The 19,763-nt window shown below is 38.8% G+C and overlaps 1 long non-coding RNA gene across 1 annotated transcript; it reads right to left on the bottom strand.

Annotated features, from left to right (window-relative positions):
- Positions 1-54: 54 nt before the first annotated feature.
- LOC140348558 (uncharacterized) lies at positions 55-1,167 on the bottom strand. The gene is made up of 3 exons (XR_011924498.1): positions 906-1,167; positions 398-550; positions 55-207 (listed from the first exon to the last, which is right to left on the bottom strand). It is a non-coding gene; the product is annotated as an uncharacterized lncRNA (long non-coding RNA).
- Between the last annotated feature and the right edge of the window lie 18,596 nt (positions 1,168-19,763).

The following is a 19,763-nucleotide window of genomic DNA, read 5'->3' as shown; positions in this document are numbered from 1 at the left end:
TGATCTTCTATTGTTTTCTTTCATAAACAATAAGAATAATTTAATTACCGGTAACTTCCATGACCAGGGTGTCTTTTGATGAATTTCTGGAACAGGGACAAGAGCTTCTTCATTCTGAGGATTTCCTGATTTTCAATCAGTCGTGTCCGGATGACAGTGTCACAGAATACTGTATATGCATCGCCGTACTCCCAGACTTTAGGTCACCTGTATAAAGCAAGGAAATGCAGTGATTGGTCAGTGATTGAAATATACTAGCTCACTACAAACAGAAATTTGCTTTGATTCAAACGTCTTTAAAATTATCGTGTAGTCATTACAATAATTTTCAATTAAATTATGAATTTATCTAAATATATGGAAATATATATATTTTATTTGATTACCAAAATGTTACCTTTCATCACTTGTCTTCTTTGTCAGAAAGCTTGTGTATTCTTTGTAACACCTCTTGTGATAGAGGTGCCTTCAATGGCAACACAATCTTTACCTCTGGTACACATCAGGATGGATTCATCTGCTCTTGATTCAGCTGCTTTGACCAAACTTCCTAGTAAAGGAGAAGTAAAAGAATTTCAATCAAGGGTGAGGACAATCAGTAAACAATCGCAAAAGTTGTATTGCCTTTTTATTCAACTCACATCATCATACAGTCTTACGTACATTACATCTACACCTACATGTAATAAACTAGGCACATATTCCTATAGAGATCTGTTCTTTTCTTCTGTATCTACCTGTGGATCTTCCTGCGTTGCATCAATGAAATGTCCCCATGTGGGACAATAAAGGATTATCTTATCTTATCTATGTATATTTTGGCCAACTTATTTCACTGTGATTAGTCCTATTTACCACGAGCAAGAGAAAACACACATGCAAGAATCAATATATAATCTACTCACCAGCAGTTAAAGTTTCAGCTTGGACCAATTTATCTTTCTTTGTCTTGTGAGCCTCTTTGATACAGCGATCAACCTTCTGCAAATGATGCAAACTGCAGGAAGTACATCCCTTGACTTTTTAGATGATTTTGTCTTTACATCTGTGGTAGATCTCAGTCGTTTGGGAGAAGGTGGCAGAGTTGATGTGGTAGATTCACCTTCTCACCCTCGCCATGCTGCCCACATACCGACTGTTTTGCTTTTCTATAGCATGTAGGGTGAAACGTCTATAGCATGTAGGGTGAAAAGTCTATAGCATGTAGGGTGAGACGTCTATAGCATGTAGGGTGAAAAGTCTATAGCATGTAGGGTGAAACGTCTATAGCATGTAGGGTGAAACGTCTATAGCATGTAGGGTGAGACGTCTATAGCATGAAGGGTGAAAAGTCTATAGCATGTAGGGTGAAACGTCTATAGCATGTAGGGTGAAACGTCTATAGCATGTAGGGTGAAATGTCTATAGCATGTAGGGTGAAACGTCTAGAGCATGTAGGGTGAAACGTCTATAGCATGTAGGGTGAAAGCCTGGCTTGTTACTTTCCAGAAAATGAGAAAGATTTCCGTCCGAAGAAGCCACAGAAGACGTAGGATAGTTTTGTTTGGCGAAGTCATCATTGTGTACACAAACAGCTGCCGCTAACGCGCGGTCTATTCCATCGATTTCTATTCACTTCCGAGCACAAGTCACCAGCTTCCTCCAGCGGACAACAGTCTGTGGCTGTGTTTGTTCTTTTTCTACCGATGAAATGTGTGTGATGCACGTGTTATCCATATTTTCATAGTGTTTTCTATCGGCTCGAGAGACAACATGACGCTCCACGGGAGCAGCCATATTTTATGTTGTTGTTGTAACTCTCACCTGATTGGCTGATTCAGAGGCGGAATGATTCAGGCGTAGGGATATTGCGCTATCAGGCTGAGAATATAGTTCCGCATTTAAGTTATCGCCGTAAAAAAACTGGCGCGATCCGAGTGGAGAACTTTTGGTCATGAGCTAATGGTACAATGATAATTTTATATTTGAAGTATTTTTTTAGTCTTGTGACAGGTGTAGCGAACTTGAACGATACAGGCTACAGCCTATGGCCTAATACTGTTGCAAATTTATATTACTTGTGCGAGTTTACACCAAGTGCTACATTTTCCAACCTAAAATCAACCTTAAACATAAATGTATATTATAGGCTAATACTTCACCTTCTGACCACGAACTTAAAGCATACAATATTGTAGATACTACTTTTTCCTTTGAAAATGCCTTGAGAAGCGCATGTGACAATCATTACTGTAATGTTCCAAAGAACTAAGATACAAAAGTGCACAAACAGTTATTTCTTCCTGTTTTCTGCACTGGAATGGTTTATGTAGCTGTTACTGCAACAAAACAATAAATGTAAACAAAGGAGCTTTTAATTTGATATATATTGTGACAACCAACGATGTTATTGTGAGACAATATGATATAAAACATGTTTTGGTTATTATAACATCCGTACTGGTGTGCAAAGGGATTTGTGAGGGATTTACACTCTACTCTCTCCTTGTCCGTCTCCTCCAGACTCCACTTCTTCCTCTCAGTAATAGACATCTCCAGTTATCACCCAAAAGTCTCACACTAACCACTAGGTGTCACTGTGTCCTCGTATCGCCTCGCGCTTCAGTAATGGGATTCCTCTATCTGCCTGAAATGCTCTGAAGCAATTATGATGTGCAGCTGCTCCTGTCTCCACTGTGGCCTCTGCCTTCACTGCAATGTGCGGCAGGACGGGAAATGCACAAATACAATACAGTCAGTACAACGAGGTCGAATGGCTGCAAACATCAACTGTCTGTGAGCATAACTCTTTCTATGCATTTTGATTCAGTCATATTGTAGAGTTGTCAAATGCTAAAATTGGAAAGTGAAAAAAGAGAAGAATACAATATTTAACCTGTTGATTTGTATTACGTAGCTGCTCATTGTCCCAGTATTTATCTAACAACAACAGAAATTCTGCAAATGAAGCATGATGTAGCCTTGTCTGCATCTGTTACAGTAAACTGCATGTACAGAATATTGTGAATAATGTGCATTTCCTCATTTAAAGATACAGGATTTAAAAATATATATTCATAAAGGCTTTATGATTTAAAAATGTCTCTGTTTTTAAGCCTTGTTTCCAGCCAGAGTGAAACAATGGATAGGCCTGCAGACTGTAGACAGTTAAATAGATAAATAGTCATGCCCTTGGACAAATTCAAATGTCTACACAAAAAGAGCTGACTGCTGCTTCAATCCACGCCACAAAATGTACAAAAAAACAAATCCAATTCTTCTCAGATTGGCCGCTGCACAAAATCAATACAGAATAAAGAGCTGTGATGAATCTGAAATCTGTACTGAGTGGATATCGATCAGTCAGAGTCAAACAGCACATACATTACGGTTTAAAATGTATACGGCACTACTTCCATCACTGGACTGCATGGTGATAGTCTCCATTCATCATCTGTTGTATTTATTATGATCAGCTGAGAGGGCCGAGGTGGAAAAATGGTTGCTAGCTCTGGTTTAAAAATGCTACAAGTACAATTAGTTTAATAGAAAAAAAGATGAGTGGTTTGCATCTGGTGAGCTCCTGGTGTGCAGCTGTTTGCATATTCATTTGGCTTTGTGCCAGGTATCGCCTCCCTCAAGCAATTACTTTTGATATCTGAAATATTGTTTGGAAGCGTCAAGATTCTAGATATATAATGAAGTTGAGATGTTTTAGGTAAGCAAAGGACAGCTTCCTGGGAGTCCAAATCAAAAATATACATTCATATTTTTACCCTAACCCTTAAACCTATAAAATATATATATATACATATAGAAAAGGGTCTCATTTATTCTAAGTTTGTCAAATACGCATCTTTTCAATTTATTCAAAATGTAATCTTTTCCATTTTTCTAATGTCAACCACTTTGTCCGTTTAGTCCTGGATTGATAAGTATGTAACATGTACTACAAATAACATTTTATATTCAATGTAGACCCCCTGAAGTGCTTATATACCCCAGGGAGTCTGTACATCTGATTTGGAAACGCTGCTGTACAGGATAAGGCTTCTTAAAAGTGCTCTTGTCAAGACCCATTTCCTGGCATTTATGCACTACTTCTGCACTTACTACATTATTTCTGGTGTAATAATGCTCTAATGACATTGTGTAATTTCAGTGACATTTGCACAACTGAAACGATTTGAAATTCAAGTCATTTGTAACAGGTTCTGCAGCGAGGAGCGTGGCGGCGCTTTGTGGGAGGGGCTTTCATATGAGAGTGTTAGACTGCACTTAAAACTGCATCGTTCTGATCTCAGTGATATGCAAACACAATTTATAGTGCATCCGTGTGTTTATCTGCAGAGGAGCAGAGACAGGTCCATGATGTCTGGACCTGTCTCTCCTCATCTGCGCTGAAGCTAGAGTCCAGACTCCATCTAACAGCATTAAGAGCGGATGTACAGTGTCGTCCACATTCTGGTCTCTTCGACGTGACAGTCCTGCTCATCTCACCGTCTCATGGGTTTGAATTCACACAGAGAGCTAAACAGGACAATATCAGCTGTAACAGGAAGGTTTTAGCAATATATATTCATGGGGTTCAATGTGATGAAATTGTATGATCGTTACCATAGCAAAATAAAAAACAATATTTTTCAAAAGTCTGCAAAATGGCGTCGAACAGGAAACTGAAAACCATGAATTTGCACATGTATTTCATATTCATGTGTGTCAGCTTCTTGTTTATGCATGGTTTCTCAGAATTGTGAGAAACTGGGACTGTGGCCATAGTGATTAACAGCAAAATATTATATATTTGAATGGGGAAATGTTCTCGAAATGTTGCAGATACAAATAGTTGACATTAAGGACCTTTGCCTGTCCAAAAGATATAATATTTTGTTTTGAACTGTTCTTTTCTATGGATTTTCATCACTCTGAAACCCACTCATAACAAAATAGATTACTGCAGTCTGAAGAATAATCTCATAAACTCATAGTAGAAAGGGGAAGTATTAAAATCTATATGTATTAGTGTGGTATTATTACATAACTGCAGTTTTTTTATAATGTCTGGGTTTGGCAGAGTATTGTAGCATTCTAAAGCAATATTGTGCCAGATATCTAAAGATCAATAGTAATTAAATAGAATGGACAATATAATCAAGGGGTTTAATCAGAATCCATTACAGACCCAGTTGTTTGGAGGCTATATACTGTCCATAGTAATGTTGTCAAGACAATAGCTCATCTAAAATCTGAATATAGTTTCAGTAATAGAGTTCAAGCTAGAGGACACAACAAAAAAAACATCCATTAGTCTGAAAATAACATGTCTATCTCATGTGTATGCGCTGCTCCTCCTGCGCCTCTGCGTTTGACCTGAAGGACTCTGGGCTGGTTTGAGGAGGAGGAGGCAGGGGACATAAAGACCCAGAGCAATGCACAGTCACATTCCTGCATTTCCCTCATTTACACGTGTTTACCGACATGGACTGGGACACCTGAGCTCCCACATGAGAGGAATATATACATTACTGATTTTTTTTTTTCTTTTGTTTTATTTGAGCCGCTTGAAATGGTGGATGTTGGTGGGTTTTAGAGTCTAAGGCAGTGTTGTTACACAAATATGGGGCAAGACCGTATTCAGTTTAAAATCCAAACCCTAACCCTCAAAGAAAACCCAATTAAGGTCATAAAAAAAAAAAAAAAAAATCTGATCAACAATTAGCATTTTACCTGCTCTATTGAAATTAAATACTCAACCTGTTGTGACAATACCAATACTTTATTGAATATTTTACAGGTTCACCTATCACCAATAAATCCTCAGATATTTAGACATGCTAAAATTAAATGTTGTTTTTGCTGCAAATAATTGTAATGTTTATTTGTTTATACTTTAAGTTTACATATTTTCTCTTTGTCATCAGAAAGCTAAATGAACTTGTTATTTTGGGTTGCCCTACGACTAAAACCAATTGCCATAAACCTAAAAAGACATCCATGTCTTTAAGAAATATGAATATACAATAAATAAACACAAAATACTCAACACAATCAGCATTTGTAGCTTGTATTTGAATCCACAGACAGTTCGTTGCAGTCTTTCAGTTGCTGTAGCAGTGGCGAGTGAAGGCCTGTGGAGCTGTCCGTGGTGCTGAACAGAACAAAAGCTTCAAAGCCAAAGCTCCTCCACCCCTCCACGGATCGGGAGGGGGGCGCACGGGCTGGGGAGAGCTGGGGAGGGGCCCAGAGCACTTGATTCAATTAGAGGGCCTCTGAGCGGTCCCTTGGGACGGTGTGTAGAGGAGAAGGGCCAGACTAACAGAGATGTTCAGGACAAAGCCAGGCCGCAGCTCAACCTCGCTCATTACACACCAGAAAGAACATGATAGTCACACTGTTATCACACTACTGTTGAATGTATAATTTTTAGTCCACTGTGTCCACAATCATTGCCTCCTTTGCGTTACTGCTTGGACAGAACTTTGATCTCATTTATGACTTTATTTAGCTCCAGTGTAGTGCTGAAATTGTCGTTTTATAGAGTAGACCTCATGTGAATTTGGTGGTACTCAAAAGGCCAACATTTTAGATGATTCTTGTTGTGTCCATGGGCAAGACTCGTCACACGCCTTGTCTATGCATGAAAGTGGTGTGTTAGTGACTGGTGGTCGAAGAAGTTTCAGATTGGCAGCTACATTTCTTTCATACAAACCCAGAGCAGTTGTGACTATTCATCGGTTTCAGCCTCATGTAATATTTTGAGGTCTTTAGCCCATTCAAAAGATATGAATCAGTTTTTAATTGAAGATTTTTATTGCAATGGTGATCAATAATTTTCATTGCTTTCATAGATCGAATGAAAAATGCAATGTTAAGTGACGTGAGTGTCACCAATCACAATACATTAAACATTTATTAATATCATTTTTAGTAGAAAATGTTTCTACTTTTCCAGAAAATGCTGCTACTCTGTTCATTATTGGTGTCAGCAATGTGTTTGGTGATCGGCCCCCCACAGTGCAGTCTGACACACTCCTGCTGAGCCCAGGGACCAGCCACTATTTCACCGTCTCTGCCTTCAAAGAGATCCAGATAATTACGCCGCTCCATCAGACAAGTTCAGGGTAACTTTCCTGTCAAGTTGAGAGGAGGAATCATTATTTAGACTCTTTTCATAAATAAAGTGACAATGCAATCATATTATAAATTATTCCTGCTTTGTTTGTTTGTTTGTTTGTTTGTTGCAGCTTTCCAGTCACCTCCCTGAACCAGAAGTATACACAAACAAATATTCAATTTCAATTAAATTTATTTTTGTGACGCCCAAAATCACAACAACGGTTGCCTCTGAGGGCGACAGTAAAAAACAAATTAAGCAATGTCAAAACGAATTAAGCAATGTTTTAGTAAGTAAGTAATATTTTTTGATAAACTAATAAAGCAGACTGTCTGGGACACAAAACACCTGCAATGGGAATCATAGATGGATACCTTTGGAATGTACTTTTGGCAACAGCTAAAAAAGCAATCACAAAGAAATAGATGACACAGGTGCTGCCCGGTGGTCGAGTGGTTAAGGCGGCAGCACATATGCCACATGTGGTGCATGTCCTCCCTTTTCTCATCCCCATTTCATGTTCATAATATGGAAAGAAAAACATCATGTTTCCAGTGGACGTGTTTGAGTGACATTGGTACAGATGACAAATGCTGAATGTTTTCTACCGTAGCTACATTTGTTTTGTTTCAGCTTTTCTCTCTCTGTGACTGATTGTGTTTCTTACTAAAATAAAATAATCAAAACAATAATAATTCAATTAAAACAATAATAGCTTAGATAAACTTTTCTTGCTACTTTATGCTTAAAATGTTGTAAGATTGTCTCAAAATAAATCAATGTCTTTTATTAACTTCTCTGGATTAATAACTTATAATAAGAACTTCAGGATTAATAAAACGATTTATTCTCCTCCTATCTCCTATTTGAAGAGCGAGAACAAAACATTTATTAGGAAAGTCACCGTGTGGTACGCTGGAGCCACAACCAGGGACAGGTCGGGTCACAGCCGACTCTTCTCACCCTGAACACGGACTATTTGAGCCACTTTCCTCAGACAGGAGGCTACGGTCCATCCGGACCAGAACCTCAGGCCGTTGGAGTCATGAACACTCAACAACAGCCACTTTAACAACTATTCAAACCAATAAATATTCATTGCACTGTTCACTTTTTGCACTACTTCCGACCATCTGTAAATGTTGTGAACATACTGAGACCAAGTTTATTTTTTATTTTAACAGTAAATTCTTAATTTATGCATGCTTTATTTGATTTGATATGCTTTGCTATTATTATTATTATTATTATTATTATTATTCATTGTTGTATGTTGTATGTTAAACCTTAACGCTGAAAGAAGTTCCTATATTTGTGAATTTTGTTCACTGACAATGGTAATAAACCTTTTCTGATTCTGGAGTAATCCACTCCTTATATACTGGTCATTGGAGATAGAGAAAAGAAGAAGATGGAAAGGTTGAGGAGGCTGATGGATCTGTTGCTATGCTAGGAGGAGAGTGTTTTTGATTGAGGTAAATAAAGTCTTCCTGGTGGAGTTTGTACTTCAGTTTCATTTCATCAACACATATTCTGACCTATGGGAACATGCCATTTTGTTTGGAATAGAAATATGCTCTTTAGGTTTTCATCTACTTATTTTCACATTCAACAGGTCTAGACTTAAAAGCAGAGAAATGCAAAATATCAGTTCAACATGTTCTTAATTACAGCGTCTAAAATGTGTGGGCGAGCAAACCCATTTCTGAGCGAACTGCGAGAGGAAAACAGCTGGAGACGGAGCATCGTCCCCTATACAAACCACTGCCAAGGTCACTGTGCCTTTGTTCACTTTGCACCGTTTCTCCTGCAGCCACAGAACTGCTCGCCTCCCCCCTCCTCCCCCTCCTCCTCCTCCTCCCCCGCACACACCCCTCCCTCCCCCATAATGTGGCTTGACACCCTTCTCGTCACCCATGGGAGGGGCTCTCGTGTGTCCCATTATATTTATGCTAATCACAGCAAATCTAGGAGGAAGTCAGGGGGCATTTTCCTGCTGTTAGGGATAATTAAAATGGATATATTATTATTGTATGCATTATGGATGAAGTTGTATACCATTTTACGTGCTGATTCATGTGGCTGTAGTATCTGTGTATATATGTTTGCATGTGTGCTACTTCTGTTCTGTTATAACGCTTTAATCCATGTTTTCAGCTGCTACATTGCTGATTTGATGAGGTGATGAACGGCTGAAAACGTGCCTTTGGAGCTAAGACAAAGGCAAACAGTTCTGCTGCTGTGGGGGAGAAAGGGGAAGTGGTGTTTTGCAGCACTTATAGTTGAAATGGAAAGATGTAGAGAGTGTGTATTTATATGAGTGACTTGAGGTGATTGGTTGAGAGGCAAACACATGGAGTTCAACAGTCCCGCCCATTTCAAAGCCTGTGCCGGTTCCCAAAGAAAAAATCCTTATTGACTTTCAGAAATGTTTAAATATTAGTCATCAGTTAACTAATGTCCGGTTATTTTCAGTCCAAAAACACATTTAAAAATTAAGATTGTGCTAAATGTTTATAACATTTACGAAACAGGTTTTACATTTAAATCATAGGCGTTAAGCTAAGATAAAGAACTTCACCATATAGTTTGGGTAAAGTTCTTTTGCAAGTGGTTTGCAAAACAGCGACAGATATAAAAAAAAGTCTGGTTGAATATAATCCTACATTTTCATCACAGTCATAAAGTAGATTATACATTTACAGGTTATTTCTTTTCCCTCCCAATTTTGTTTTTTGTGCTGCAGAATTTGAGGTGTTCTTTGCCATCAACCAAAAGCATTTAGTAACTCTAATAGTCCAACTTTCATCTTTCATACTCACAAATATAAACCTCACGGCCTCATCTTTTCAAGTCCTCCCCTGGAACACATAACATATGGCTCACTGGAGAGGCACTCTTCTCGTGTAACAATAATCCTGTGCAGACACGCAGGGCACAGGGGCACGGTCTTTCAGAGCGCTTCCATAAAATGACATTATCCCTGAACGCCGAGATCACCTGACAGCGTAATAAAACTCAATTAGCCGTAACAGAGCAGAAGCAATCATGGACGCTAATGTACAAATGATTTTACCATGGTAGTTCATCCAGTTATAGATCCGTCTCTAATAAACATTCAGTTTTGTGAATTGAACAAGATAATGTTGCTTTCTGCAGTTTATGAAGCACATTTTAATTGAGGATGTCAAACAAACACTTAAGATATTACATTTATTGGTTCTAAATGGCTTATTGTGTGTTTTGTGTACTTTTGACTATTCATATTTGGAATAGTCAAAAGTTCTCAAAATGGTAGCCGGGAATATTTTGCAATAGAAACAAATGAAGTTGGAGTGCAGCAAGAATTCTATGATATCTTTAGGTTTTGCTATTTCTGTAAATAACCCGTAATGGGTAATTACTGTTATTTACTCAAAGCAAAAATATAATATTTTTCATGTTTTCTAAATCTGCCCTAATGAAATAATTGAAAGAAAATGTATCAGTAGAAGGGCGTGGCATTACTCAGACACAGAGGCATTACTGTCATTAAGCCACAAGGTTAAAGGTGGTATGGACGATTTTTTTCAGCAAATTTTTTATCATATTTCCTCTTGGCGTGGATAAATCATTAGTCCTGCCACGTATCAATCATAAAACACACCTACCGCTCACCTGCAGCCACGTCAGGCTGGTCCCCACGTTTCCGCGTGCCTAAGCGCATGGATATGTCATAATATAATTCCCTCAGTGTACGGGGCAAAATGAAGACGGAGAAAGACAGTTCGAGCTGACGCAGAAGTGGACAGAAATCTACGGGAGACGAGCGATGCGCTCCATTGCGCTAATAAACAAACGCACGTGTGTGTTGTATCAGTCCGCACGGGGCAGTGCGCATGCGCACTTCCGCCTGCGTTCTCAAATCGCCGAAAAATCGTCCATACCGCCTTTAAAGCTGCACCTGATTTTCAAAAAGCCTTAACTCTCACAAACCTTTTATAAACATGCATTCATTTTCAGGTGAGTGTACGACTTTAGAACAGCCTTTTCATATGGCGTTGTGAAGCTGGGGTGGACCACCAAATCGCAGCCAATCAGATTGCTGCTTTTGGCACTTACTTCTTAGAAATAAAATACTTCATTATTAGCTACAGACAGAACTTTATGCTCTCATTTTTCTCACAAAGTTCTGCTTTTTCAAGAGAATACACATCATGTACTAATTTAACATGGCACAATGCAATCCCTGACAAAAAATGTCACAAAAACTGAAATATTATATATTATATAAAATTGTAGTTTTGATATTTTTATCGAAAACAGCAAATTAGCCAGATATAGGCCTCAGCCCTTCATTTGAAATTACAACATAAAATGCTCACATGTTGTGATGTCTGTGATTGTGATTGTGATTGTGATTGTGAGTCTAAATTTAGTTTAATTGACTGAGATGCAGGTGTATCAACAGTTGGGGTCAACAGAGTGGTGGTCTCGGCAGGCAGTGTGGAAGCCTGTGACTGTCGCTGTCCGGAGGAGAGGCAGATGGTGAATGCACTGAAGTGTGTAGTTGTAAAAATAAGCTCTGGTGGTATATCTTGGCTTAGGAGCGCATGGTTCAGCAGCAGAATGATAACTTGTGCCAATAAAGCAGAACATGGCTGGACCGCGGCAGAGCTGGAGTCGGTGCAGCCTCAGGCGACAGATGTTTCTCTGGGACTCATAAGCTGCTCGGCATCAACCTCTGAATTATTAATAACAGCATCTTCCTATAAACTGTCCAGAACCCCACAATCTGACCATGTGCAAGCTAATGTATACCATGCAGTCTGTTGCAATGGCTCGCAATCTTTGGAACTGTGACTACTCAAGCGGCTTCTTCTAGTGCAACATAGTCTAAAGTCTGGTGTTTAGGACAAGAGAGTATTTAGACTTTGTACATGTGTGAGGGACTGTGTACATTTTAAACTTGAATTCTGAAAGCCTTCCACTAAGGTAATAATTTCCTGTTGCAGAACCCAGAAATGTGTAAATATGTCAGGGCGGTGTCTTTGTCTAATTTAGCACATCCTTAATGAAACTTAAACATAAAACAACAAAATCAAACATGAAACAGGCAAACACACTCACAAAATGTTTCATGTCATTGAGGGAGGGGAGAAGCGTTCTGTAGACTGTGAGTAATCCAGACCCGAAGATAGTATGAGGGTTTTCACCTTAAAATGATTCTGTGTTCTGTCCAATGTGGCATCAAATGGTGTTCAGTTTGAATTTAGTTTGATCAAATCATGTCTATTTCACTGAGTTTGTTCTTAAAAAGACAAACACATGTGATTGTTTTAGCTGATTTTCATAAAGTTTGCCAATTTACATCTCCAGTCAGACTTTTCTCAGCTCTGCTCAATCTTCTAACATTTATAAACAGTTCTAGTGTATTTAATGTATATGAGATTTGCCCATAATTTATCAAACAAATCAAACAAATCTCAAAAATGAGGTTTGTCCTATGTACGGTTACTATAGCAACTTAAGTGCATGTGCCAAAGTATCTGGGCATACACACTTTGAAAATAACGTGGCAATTACAGTCTCACAGCGCCTATAACTGGAATGGAGAAAAAGGTACTCTTGTGTTACTTTGTATTTTGCGTCTCCAAGAAGTGTTTAATTCCCCTTTTTAGCTTTTACGGTGGCAACGTGCTCTATATAAATATTCACAGTCACTAGTGCGCTGTTTCATTCCAATGGCTGAGATATATATCATGTTTTAGGTCGATGGGGGAAACCTGAGGACCTGGAGGAAACCCACCCACAGGGAGAACAGGCAGCGAGTTAAGCAACCCAGTCGCTTGATTTATCTTATGTTTGTTTTTTACCCAAAGGCACAGCCCTAAATTAGGCGCAATAGTCTAGTATAATACAAGATGACTTCTTGTATAATTTATTTAAATGTGTCCATATTTGGCCCAAAGCTTTCACTCACAGAAGTCCACAGGGGCGTGTGGTTTTGAAATGTCATTGGCTGAGGGTCTTTAGCACACAAAGGTCAGGCCGACACTGGCTCGTGGGCTTCTATTGATTCCTGATCTACACTCATCATGCATGACAATCAGGCACAACTGAAACTCTAATGACCAAACAGGGATGTGTCTGGAATTAGAATATAGTCCTCTCTTAATAATATTCCACACACACTCTGCCAAAGATCAGGAAATCCTTGGTGGGTTTGCTCAGGGCTTGCATCCTGTCAATGTATGCAGGGAATTATCGGACCAGCGGAAATTCAAAATAGACACTGCTACATCAATATTTTCAGGTACATGTATGTGAATGAATTTGTGACACAGGGGGTTGTGTTTGCCCACCAAATTGAGGGTAACCGGTTAATCTGACTCAAATTTAAACGAGTTACTAAATGGTGGTGGTCGCCTTGATTTTTCAATGGGATTCCTCCACAACCTCAGAAAAAGAGGTTGTAGCACATGAAATAGACACATCCATGGCAATTTTAGCTGTGGTTTTTAATCAAAATGAATGTAGGGCTTTAAGATGAATCACAATCAAACCAAAATCGCCTTTTGAATGGACACAATTTGCGTTTTTTAAGTACCATAAATACAGCAGCATAAAGATTGTCTTATTCTGCATTAAATTACTGCAGCTAACTCTGTTATTTTGATCTGTACATACATTTTGTTCTGAAGTACATTTAATTAGTTTGTCAGTTCAGTCTATTTCAGTCTTTAATTTTCCTGGATGTGGATGGATGTTTCATATGTGCTCGCTTCTGTTGTTAAAACATCAATGGCAATCACAACATTGATCATTTTCCCCAATCGTGCAGCCCTAATGTAAACTACGGACAAATTGATCCTCAGTCATTGTATCCCCTTATAAAGAACAGCATATGTGTATGGTACATAGTGTATACATGAGCAGAGAGCTGGTATGAAGAGGCCTGTCTCCTCCTGAGCACAGATGGTGCAGAGCGGGACGCACCGACCTGTTCTGTTCACACACAAGAGCCCTTACACTCAAAACCCTGCTCAAAGTACTGCCAACAGCACTCGGAAATAACTCAAATTATATTGCTTATTTAGAGTCGCCACAGAAAATCAGCCATGCACAAACTGGCAGATATTTCCTGAATTCCCACTGAACCGGACTTCGACTGGCTCTGGTCCGATTTGAAGCTGTTCGCCACAGTTATTTTTAATGGCCGAGTCTGTTTCCATTGCTCCTGGTCCAGAGGCTGAGGTCTGCATCACCCAAACAACAAATGTTAAATAGCACTTTGAGGTTCCATTCTAATGTAAAGTGCGTTATAAATCAAATGTATTATTATTATTATTATTATTATTATTATTATTATTATTATGTTTTCTAAGTAAACAATTCTTCTTGAATTATACTTTTTTGTTCATCATGTCTGCAATTCATTAAAAAACAGTTAGTTATTTTGGCACTGTGAGACGTGTGAAACTACCCCGTTTATCGTCAGCATTTTTACATTTATTTCACTTCTCTGCACCCACGCCACATTCTAACCTCTCTTTCTGTAATGCATAGTGTTTGTCATTGTTCTCCTTGTTATTTTTGTGTATACTGTCATGGAAAGTGTCTTTAAAGGAGAAACGTGTTGTAATTGATGCATGAATGTTGACGGAGTAATCCTGTATTGTCCTGCAACCGTGGATTGCTTTGTATCCTGGAATTTGACTTACCCTCTGTCCCTGCCCACATCCCTGTACTTAGCTGCCATTATTTCAAATAGTAATAGTAGTGTAGTAGAAGTAGTGTAGTAGTGTTCAAGTACAACTGATATAAAATGTCACGTATCCACTTCACATAAAAAGTAATGAAATGTCACTATGAGTAGGCGGAGCTTATCTGTTCTGCAGTCATAGTGTTTCTATTACTGAGCTGTTTTGGATCAATATTGTTCTTTACATTTAACAAATGTAAAGTGTACTTCCTATGTTGTACTTTAATATCACATACTTCACAAACATGTCACTAAAAAAGCATTATATCTCTTAACGTTGAATCGTATCTGGACCAGCAGACGTGTCAGTCAAAGCTGTGAGACTCTCAAAGCCGAGCAGGACCATTAGTGCAGGAAGGATCGATGGCTCTTGTGGGGGTTTGAAACACACAGAAGCATCTAAAGCCACAGGAAACCGCAGAGGTAGGCAAAATCCACAGGCTGCCTACATGTTTGCTCTGAGAGAATCCACAGAGCCCAGCACAAGACGAATACGAGGACAAGATGTGAAGAGTGGGAGAAGAATGAGTCAGTATAAATATTTTACACACTTGTATTGATCAGTATTCAGCAGCAGTAAGATATTGAGGCGTCCTGAGCGAGCGCACAGGGCGTGGAGACGGATGGCAGAATGCAGACAGGAAGACGCATGGTGAACTGAGCAGAGGCCGGAGAGAATCAATGTGGAAAATGCAGGCTGTGGTCAGAATGGTCAAATCTAGTCAGATATTGCCCATTATTCTTTTCCATTTATAATCATTTTGAGGTGCCGCGGTGCAGTAGGATAAGTGCCCAAGTGCCAGTAAAACATCTGAGTGCATCTTAGGGTTGTCAATACTACTACTTCTAACTAGCATCTGATATTGATATTGAAGAAATGACAATACAGTTCCTGAATGGTTTTAATAAGTAGAAATATTATTATTTATTATTATTATTAGATATTATTTTGTGTTAAACATCCAGTGATGCACTGATGGTGCGTTTCCTGGACTTAATCATAATCCAGGGGTTCTCTATCCTATCCCTCCCCATTTCATACTGCAGCTGTCCCATCTAATAGAGGAATACATGCAAAACTTTAAATAATAAAATAATTTAATCGTTTGAAAAAAATTCTTACTGTGGTATTGAAATCCGAATAGAATATCCAGCCTTTGCCTCCGGTTTCCGGGGTTTCTGGGTGCTCCGATTTCCTCTGGGTGCTCCGGTTTCCTCTGGGTGCTCCGGTTTCCTCTGGGTGCTCCGGTTTCCTTCGGGTGCTCCAGTTTCCCTAAACCACTAAAAACATTAGGCTCCTCCCCTGAAAAAGAGACGCTCAGTGAAAAAATATTGACCTGACATGATTTGCAATTCTGTGAACAATAATATGTGGTATACAATGTTTTAATCTGCAGTGAGTGGTACTGAATCAAGGTGAAGAGTGGGGAGAGAGAGACATTCAGCAAATTGTTGAAGCTGGGAATCAATCGAGCAACACTCAATTTTACACTCAATCAATTCAAAGTGATTGGAAAAAAATGATAATAATCTCTTTACAGCTGGTTTGTCTAAATCACTTTGAGTTGAAGGTCAAAGCCATCTTTAATGTGCTTTAGACTTGATTTATCAGTGGAAGAAGAAAACAAGTTGTATTTATAATATCATGGGAAACATTCACTTGTGCCTACAGCTACAGCCCACGGCACCCTCCCTGTCCCTGCACATGGGGCATAAATGAAAACATAATGTGATGTCGCCCTGTCACTCACACACATGGATTCCCGATCAGCGAAAACCCATTTGGCCGAATGAATGAATAAAGCATGGAGCCCCTCGCGGTAATGGCTTCTGCCTGTTACTGGAAAATGTGTCCTTCCTGGTGGTGACGCAGGTGACAGGAAGTAACAGGCTCAGGGGGGAGGGACAAAGAAGTGAATTACTGAAGAAACTTTTAATTAAATACAAAAGAGAAATCCAAGCCAACTTTATGGCACATTTTGTGGTAAATATAAAATATATACAAATAAGTGGTAAATATGTGTTCAAATATAACTAACAGATAAAATGGCAATGGAAAATATTCACATAAGACTAAAAATAAATGATTATTAATAGTGAATAAAAAAAACACAATAGATCTTCTATTGAGAGTGTTTTTCAAACTTCCTATAAGTGATCTGTTCTTTTCCTCTTTATCTACCTCTGTATCTACCTCTGTATCTACCTGCGTTGCAACAATGAAATTTCCCATGTGTGGACAATAAAGGATTATCTTATCTTACATACATACATCCATACATACATAGACCGGACAAGTGTATGATGTTAAGTTGTTGTTTTATATATCATAAACTTAACATAGAAAGTCACATACGCATGCTTTATAAAGAAGACCCCTGACCTGTAACTTGGCTCGGTGGCATCACCTTATCTTCTTTATGGAGAGAAATAATATATAATGCACCTTAACATTACATTCTGAAACATTATGTCAAAAATTGTGAATGAAGAGGACGCCCCTTCAAGATCTTCACAGCTCTGTGTAATCCCACACTATAATACACAATATGATAGAGACTACACATCCTTCCACACTGAGGCAGCTTCTTACGGTGCAGGTCACGTGTCAGCCGTCTATTGTGCCTCTAATGGATGTCAGTGTCCTGGTGCATTAGTGCATCAGGACCAGCTGCCCCACACATCGATCCCATCCTTCCCCGAGGAGGAACAGCCGACGAGGCTTCTCCTGTAGTGATAAATACTACAGCCATAACTCTTACCTCTTGCGTAAAAACACAATCCATTCAGCAGCAGTCACTAAATCTGGTTTTATGTGCAGAAGGTAAATAAAGAGATGTGACCGCCTGTGACTCATATGTGAGGATATTTGAACGCATCGCTCTATCACCCACAGGACACCAGCAGCACAGATCAAATTCTCCCTTTATTAACTTACAGGCTTTTTCATCTCACTGCTGGGCTGTGAAAGTATTGGAAATTGTATCTTTTTTCCTGATTTGATTTTTAATACATTATTTGATATAATAAATGCTTAATTGTCTGGCTTATAATACGCTCAGGGAGTCTCCACTGCATTCTCCTATTACGTAAATATTCAATCGCTTTGGTTCAAACGAATAACTAACTCTTCATCTTGGACATTAGATTCTATGGACTACTCCCTCCTTCAGTGCATCATGGTAAAATCATTACTATGTTAATCGCACTTGCAGCACAGCTATCATCAAACACATTTTAGTTTGTTTGTTTGACCCATATGTTTTTATTTGTTGTTGAGACTTCCATTCTTTCTTAACGGTTACAGTGAATGAACAGCCACTGGGAGCTTGTTGCATCTGAAAGTCTAAATAGTGTAAAAAAGACATTTTGAACAAGCTTGTGCCCCTTGTGGCTGGAGAAAGTATTTATACCAGGTCTTGACTATTAACATCAAGCAGGTCTTTCAGTGCTACACTGAATCTATTCATAAAATACTTTTCCATTTTTAAAAGCTCAAAATCACCTAGAAAATAGACTGAATACTAATTTAGGAACATTTTCATGTTTCTTTTCTTTTTTTAATTTTTTTTTATCATTTTATAAAAAAAGACACAATAAAAATCTGTTATTATTTTTATTTTATTATCTTACAGAATCAGGAGAGTGCCCAGATTGAAATGAATGTGTGACCTTTACTGGCCTGGAGACATATTTCCTTCTCCGAGTGGTGGTTGGTAAATCGGGCATGTTTTAAGGAGCCTCTTGCACTAACAGTAATTACACGTAACCGCTCTCCTGCGGACGCTCCATTAACAACAGACACAAATCAATGTTTATGACCACCATAAAAACTACAAACCAGGACGAGTCCAGCCTCAGAATATCCACATTCTCTCACTTTAACTCAACCTGAGAAAGCTACATTGTTGAACATGTGTATAAGAAATATGTATGTAAATGTATGGTATGTGTTGCACAATACATCACAATAAAATCTAAATTGCATTTTGAGTTTTGAGTTTTGAAATATCACATCGTAAAGAGCAAGAAACCGCAAAGAACAAAATATTTTAAATCAATTATAATAGTTAATATTTCAGTAACAGTAACACTTTAATTCAACCTGAAATAGTTGGATATTTAATCATAGTCAGTGTAATTCCTCATTCGTCCAGAAGTGATGCATTGTACAAAAAAGTTTAGTAGAAAAAGTTGGACAGGTTTGGACAACTTTTCAAAATCAAAAAGACTTGATACTGCTCTAATAGGCTTCTCTTCTAAAATATTGATGTGAATGTACTGGTGGTAGTTTCAACAAAAAATACTTTCATTTTAGGACTTATGTCTGCAGAAGGTAAAGAACATAGATTATTTATGACTATATTCCTCAGTGAGAGCCTCTCTTTTGATGGATCCAGCCGGAAGCTCATCACTGAAGGAAAGAAACAAAGCAGAGGTTCAGGGGCAGGAGGAGGGGCAAGAGGAGAGGATGAGAAGACTAGAGGAGAGACAGGGGCGGGAGGATGACAGGGTAAAGAGAAGGGGGAAAGAAGAGAGGATGAGAAGACTAGAGGAGAGGCAGGGGCGGGAGGAAGACAGGGGTAAGAGCAGGGGAAGGAGGTTTGAAGGAACAGAAGAGACAGAAAAATGATTAGGGGAAGGAGCTGGAATGAGGGAGGCAAGGGCAAAAGGGGCACAGGTAGAAGGAGAGACATGAGGATAGAATTGAGGGTGAGAGGCAAAAGGAGCGAGAGACACAGGGAGAGATGGGAGGAGAGGAAAGAGAAGAGAACTACTATATGTTTCCAGGACATAAAACGGCAACAATGGAAACGATTGATGGATACCTGTGGAATGTACATATGACTGCAGCAAAAGAAACAGGACTGGACTGGGCTAAAATAACTTTAAGAAATGGAAAATGTACTTTAACTTTGAACTTGA

This window comes from Eucyclogobius newberryi, unplaced genomic scaffold (assembly GCF_026437365.1).
Source record: "Eucyclogobius newberryi isolate DKJ021-1_F unplaced genomic scaffold, fEucNew1.0.hap1 SCAF_7, whole genome shotgun sequence".
Taxonomy (NCBI): Eukaryota; Metazoa; Chordata; class Actinopteri; order Gobiiformes; family Gobiidae; genus Eucyclogobius; species Eucyclogobius newberryi.
This window is presented reverse-complemented; position numbering and strand designations above follow the sequence as displayed.